General features: G+C 40.6%; 1 pseudogene; it reads right to left on the bottom strand.

The window, feature by feature from the left end:
• Positions 1–2,067: 2,067 nt before the first annotated feature.
• LOC133240918 (upstream-binding factor 1-like protein 1) lies at positions 2,068–3,300 on the bottom strand (annotated as a pseudogene).
• Positions 3,301–6,890: the final 3,590 nt, after the last annotated feature.

Below are 6,890 nucleotides of genomic sequence, written 5' to 3'. Positions count from 1 at the left end.
CAGTTCATGACTGGGTAGATGAGGCAACAAATACAGATTTATAATTTTAACAAATGCCATCTGCTTCTATTAGAAAATTCAGACTTTGAACTTATATTGATCTAGTATTTGTATTTTTCTGCATCTGTTTTTAAAACTTTTCATTTTGTATTGGCATATAGCTGAATAGCAATGTGGTAAGCCTTTTCTGGTGATCTAGTGGTTAAGAATACCCCTGCCAGTGTAGGGGACATGGGTTCGCTCCCGGGTCTGGGAAGATCCCACAGGCCGTAATGCAACTGAGCCCATGTGCCACAGCTGTGGAGCCAAAGAGCTGGAGCCCATGTCTGCAACAAGAGAAGCCACCCCAATGAGAAGCCCACACACTGCAAGGAAGAGGAGCCCCACTTCCTGGGCTAGAGAAAGCCCTTGGTCACCAATGAAGACCTAGTGCAGCCAAAAACAAAAAACAAGTAATCATAGAAATATGAAACGAGTCGCCAGTCCAGGTCCGATGCACGATACTGGATGCTTTGGGCTGGTGCACTGGGATGACCCAGAGGGATGGTACAGGGAGGGAGGAAGGAGGAGGGTTCAGGATGGGGAACACGTGTATACCTGTGGCAGATTCATGTTGATATATAGCAAAACCAATACAATATTGTAAAGTTAAAAATAACATAAAATTAAAAAAATTAAAGGAACAAAAAGGATTAATCCTACGGACTTGAGAAAAAATTTCAGGTATATTAGTCATGATTGTTACCTTTTAAAAATGCTCTTGTAATATTTGGGCATCATTTGGGCTGTTATAATTTTAATGGTTAATTTTAATAAATTATTTGGCTGTTACTTAAAAAAAAAAAAAAGAAAGAAATACTGTGATAGTTTCAGGTGCGCAGTAAAGGGACTCAGCCCCACAAAAACGTGTGTCCATTCTCCTCAAACCTCCCTTCCATCCGTGCGGCCACATGACACTGGGCAGAGCTCCATGTGCTGTACAGTAGGTTCCCTGTCTGTACATTTATAAAGAATCAAATATTTCCCTAAGACATCAAGGAGTAAGATGAACTCTCAAAACTCATCCCTTTTCATATATAAGAACACAACTACTTCTGTGATACTAATAGCACATGAGAGCCAAAAATGAATATTTTTCATTTTCAGCCAAGAATATTTAGAAAAGTTTAATGAGATGATGATGGTTTACACTCATTTTCAAATATATGAATAAACCAAAATATTAAAAGTAATGTCATTCTGCTACATAAAAATTCCCAGTTTACTAACCTATGGACTAAAATGCTTATACAAAACACCTGTTTAATACAATCACATAACATAATGCAAAAAAACCCAAGTCTATGGTAAGAACATGATTCCTTACAATCTTCAGCATGAGGAATGGGTTGGGACAGAAACCAGAAGAAATTTAGATGCAGCCTGGAAAATTAGTGCCATTGAGTTTTAAGGAAAAGCTAACTCAAATGGAGCAGTTTTAAATTTTAATTTATAATTTTTGAAATCAGTAAGAAAAATCTCACTGATAACTCAAAGGATAAATATATAGAGAGAAATGCTGCTGCCCACATGCCCATTCTTGCTTCCAAGATAAGGAAAGGCCAGGTCCTCACTTCAGAGAGAAGGGATAGAGACAATTGTCTTAAAGGCAAGTCTCCTACTTCCAGTCAAACAGATCTTCCCTCCCCAGCTCACTGCCTGAGTCCTGAAGGACAAGGTCACAGAGAAGGGGCTCACAGACCCCTGGAGCCCCTCACACGTCTGGCCCGCAGAGGGTGAGGAGAGCAAACCTTCCCAGTTCAGGGAGCTCAGTCTAGTCCAGGGTGCCCTGGAGCCCAGTCAGCTCAGGATTTATTCCACGAGGGGTCATTGCATTGACTTTCTCTTGAGGTGAACGTGGGGTAGATGGAGAGGGCAGAAATTACAGCACAAGATGCCTTCTTTCCAATAGGTCCGACTTTGTATGAAGAGGGAGGGAAAGAAGGAAGACAATGAAGAGGCAATAGAGAGAAAGGCCCATGGACTTTTGCTGGGAAGTTCTTTGTCCCTTCAGGTTGTGAACTAAACTCAGTTGGAATCCGACTCAGAGGAGTTTCCGGAGGATGATGAGCTGGAGCTGCGGTCCTCTGGCTCAGAATATCCATCTTCATCCTCAATGCTGGGCGCTGAGGAGCGGCTGCCTTCCTCCTCTTCCTCATTTTCCTCTGATCTCCCTGAGGTAGGAGAAAGTTCTCCAGTCATGTCCGATGATGCTAACTCTGCCACCTGAAGCCCCGGGTCCTCTCTAAGCCTTCCTTGCAGATTCCCTGATGATGGGGACTGCAGACCCATCCTTCTAATCTTGGGGTTTGGGCCCCCCATCACGCTCATGTTCTTATGCTTAGCACAGGTCGCCTCTCTGTAAGCAGCATATTCTTCAGGAGACAGAGTCCTGAGCCAGAGATCAAGGTCCACCTTGTACTGTGTCTGCAGTTCCTCTGCCTGCTTCTTATAAAGCTCCTTCTGGTCCTGGGGGACCCGCTGCCAGCATATACTGATCTCCACCATGCGCTACCTCGGGGGCACCACTTTCAGCTCCCTGCTCGACCAGAGATCCTGGTGGAACTTGTGATAGCCATTCATTGGGGGCTTCTTGGGTTCTCCTTGGAATTTCCATTTCATGGGTAAATGGTTTTCTGGGGGAGGCTTCACTTTTTGCACATTTTCCTGAAACTTCTTTGGCACTTTGCTTTGACTTCCTTTGGGGACATCAGGTTTCTTGGAGTTCTGGACTAGTTCAGGGTGCTGTTCTCTGAACAGAGCCATTTTCTCCTGAAACTCCTGTTTCTCTTTCTGGAAATCTTGACTGTATTTCAGCTTGAGCTTTTCGGGTAGCTTCTTGTATTCCTCAGACAGAACCTTGGTCAGCTCCTGGTTGTTCATCTTGGGGTGTTTTTGGAGGTACTGAGGTCTCATCTCTTTAAAAAAGAGAAGGTAAGCTGTCAGGGGCTTCTTGGGTAAATTAGGATGTTTCTTGTGGTTTCTGCTTTTAGAAGGATTGTTAACATTTTCCTTAGCTTCCAGGATTAATTCTTTCAAAGTGTGGAACTTTCTCAATTTATACAAAATCTCTAACCATCTGAGTTTGCATTTTTCCCCAGAAAAACCTTTAAAAGCTACTTTTTCCCAGTCCACCATTGACTGGGTCATTTTGAATGTGTGCCTCTCATTGGATGGAATGCTTTTCTCCATATATTCCAGTAACTGCACAATGTCTTCTTTGGACCAGTCATCTTGACTTTTAGGCAGCACCATTTCTAGGTCTTTGGGACAGTTATATGGTCCTGGAAGTTCAGCCATCTCAGCAGAATCTCCAGCATCTGCACTCTCAAGATTCAGCAGGTGAGTGTGATGATTCTGTGAAGAAAGAAAAAGAAAGTTACTCTCCTATGTGACACATGAGAGAAGAACATATCACTTGGGATATGTCTCTTCTATCATTTTATTTACCCGTAAGAATGTAAATGAAAACTGGCCTAGTCTGAACTGACATTCATGGTGAACATTATGAAGGTTCCTTTGCAGAGTTAAGTATCTTCAGACCGCATTCACTCTGCCTTCCAATTTCACCAGACAGTGTTTTACATATAAAGGAGCAAACTAAAAGACTGGCTACTCACTCAAGGGACAAAAAATAAGAGAAAATGAAGGGAGTTAATAAAAGTAAGTGCCTGAAAAGCAAAGGACTTTAAAACAGCAATGCCAAACCACAGCACATGGATAAGAATGGTCAAAATCCCAAAGACAGCCATCACCACATACTGAGAGGATGGGGAGAATCAGGAATTAATTGATGAATTCCTGATTCATTGATGAATTCCTGATTGAGGAATTCATTGATGAATCAGGATTCATCATCAATTGATTCACTGATGATGGGAATTCAAAATAGTACAGGCCTTCTGAAAGACAGGACAAGGGAATGGCAACCCACTCCAATATTCTTGCCTGGAGAATTTCATGGACAGAAGAGCCTGGTGAGTTACAGTCCGTGTGGTCACAAAGGGTTGGACATGACTGAATGACTGACACTTTCTGAAAGACAACATGGTGGTTTGTTACAAAACTAAATATCCTCCTACCATGAAATTCCATAATCATCTTCTTCTACATTTGCCAAAATCAGGTGAATCCATTTAGAAAAAGTGCAGATGGATACTTCTAGTAGCTTTGCTCATAACTACAAAACTTGAAAGCAACCAAGATGTCTTTAGGTAGATGAATGGATAAAGAAACTCTGGTACATCCAGGCCATGGAATAGTATTCACTGCTAAAAAGAAATGAGTGAGAAAGCTAGCAAGAGACATGGAGTATAGTTGAATGCATATCACTAAGTGAAAGAAGTTAATCTGAAAAGGATACATACTTCATGAGTCCAACTATAAGACATTCCAGAAAAAGAAAAATATAGAGTGAAATAATCCTTGGTTTCCAGCAGTTAAGGTTATAGGACTGATGAACAGGTGATCACAAAAGATTTTTAGGGCATATAGCACTTTCATATATTATATTGGGGGGCACCTGTCACTATACATCAGTTCAAAACTAGTAGAATAAACAACACCAAGAATGAACACTAATGTAAAATCAGGAACTTTGGGTGACAATGAAGTATCAATTATAATAAGTACACCACTCTGATACATTATGTGATAATGGGGAAACTGTGTGTGTGCCTTTGTTTTGAGGAGGCAGGATATATATGGGAACTCTCTGTACTCTGCTCAGATTTAATGTGAATATAATCTCTTGAATAGTAACACTCCAGGGATTCCAGAGAATAGCTACATTCTTCTTCCTTTTTATTAATTTATTTTTGATTGGAGGATGATTGCATTAGAGATTGTATTGGTTTCTGCCGTACAACAATGTGAATCAGCTATAAATATAGAAAGAAGTGTCCAGACGGCCATGGACTGAATGTGCAACTGAGATAATAATTGATATGATTCATCGAACAACAGAAGTGCCATCGAAGATGAAGACAAGTGTAAACGTGTTTATGTAAGAGTCAAAGATTTGAAGGGCTAAATATTTCTTTTCAGATAACATCAATAGACATTGTATTAAGGCCTATTGAATACAATTTATTTTATTGGGTTCCAGAATCACTGTGGATGGTAGCAGCAGCCACGAAATTAAAAGAAGCTTGCTCCTCAGGAGGAAAGCTATGACAAATTTAGACAGCATAGTAAGAAAGCAGAGACATCATTTTACTGACAAAACTCCATATAGTCAAAGCCATGGTTTTTCCAGTGGTCATATATGGATTTGAGAGTTGGACCCTAAAGAAGGCTGAGGGTTGAAAAATTGATGCTTTCAAACTGTGGTGCTGGAGAAGAATCTTGAGAGTCCTTTGGACTGCAAGGAGATCCAACCAGTCCATTCTAAAGGAAATCAGCCCTGAATATTCATTGGAAGGACTGATGCTGAAGCTGAAACTCCGATACTTTGGCCACCTGGTGTGAAGAACTGACTCAATGGAAAAGACCCTGATGCTGGGAAAGACTGAGGGTGGGAGGAGTTGTCCATGGAGGATGAGATGGTTGGATGGCATCACTGATGTGAAGAACTGAATTTGAGTAGGTTCTGGGAGTTGATGATCCTCAGGGAAGCCTGGTGTGCTGCAGTCCATGGGGTCCCAGAGAGTCAGACACAACTGAGGGACTGAACTGAACTGATACTCTTAAAGATTTTTCACATTTGGAAATATGTAGATTCCAAGTTAAAATGCAAAAGAGTGCTGGCCCTTCCCTGGTGGTCCAGTGGCTAAGACTCCATGCTCCCAGTGCAGGGCATCAGGGTTCAATCCCCCTCAGGGAACTAGATCCCACGGGCCACAGCAAAGTGCTCACATGCCAGGACTAGTAGTCCATGGGTGGTGACTAAGTGTTTGCATGCCTCAACCAAGTATCCCACACATCTCTAGCTAAGAACCAGAACATACAAGTAAATAAGTGAAATTTAAAAATAAATACTTAAAAATAATAGTGCTGTCTAATATAGTAGGCATAAACATAAATGGCTGAAATTAATCAAGATTTCCATTTCTATATCAGACTGAGTGAAGAATTTTCTCTGCTTTTTCATATTTGATGTTACCAATGTTATGTTTTAAGAGTCATCACCAGTATCTAGGTTATCACTGAACATCTCAAAGAATAAGCCCCACCATTTCCTGAATAAATATTATTCTTCACATTCTACAACAGTTTCTCAATCAAGTTTTAGGCATCATGCCAAATGTAAAAACTATCTGTATAGGATTTCCCATCCCCAAATTCACATTTTAGTTTTACACCATGGAAACCATAAGTTAGCAGAATCATTCATTTTCATTTACAAATTTCAAACATTGGAAGATATTATAATTCTCTAGCTCCAGAGTGAACTGAAAGCAATTACAAAATTTTTTATTAGCTGGGAGTACTTCACCTGCATATATATAAATATATATTTTTATATATATATAAAGAAGCAAAAATTCCACTACTCAGAACTCTTTACTCACCATAAGATTGCAGAATTGGTCTCATCAATTCCGGTAGGAGAATCCACCCAATCGGGTCTGGAAATCTATGCTCTCTGGATGGGTCAGCACCTGTAACTTTCAGAGTTTCCCAGGGTTCAGACAACTCAAAACATCTCTGAACAGGAAAAAAAGAAAACAGAAACATTGGTTTTGAGATGCTTGAGTATCAGGATTCTTGAAGTCCCTCCTTTGATTAGGTTACTACAGTTCTCTTGGATAAACCCAATCAACACTGAATAGATTCATGCCATTTCTCATCTCCATTAACATCCACTGCCTAAGTCCTCCAGGGCTGGTTTATTCTCACCATTGATTTTT

Source organism: Bos javanicus, chromosome 29 (assembly GCF_032452875.1).
Source record: "Bos javanicus breed banteng chromosome 29, ARS-OSU_banteng_1.0, whole genome shotgun sequence".
NCBI classification, from domain to species: domain Eukaryota; kingdom Metazoa; phylum Chordata; class Mammalia; order Artiodactyla; family Bovidae; genus Bos; species Bos javanicus.
The sequence above is the reverse complement of the archived record's forward strand: the minus strand, read 5'-3'. Positions and strand labels throughout refer to the sequence as shown.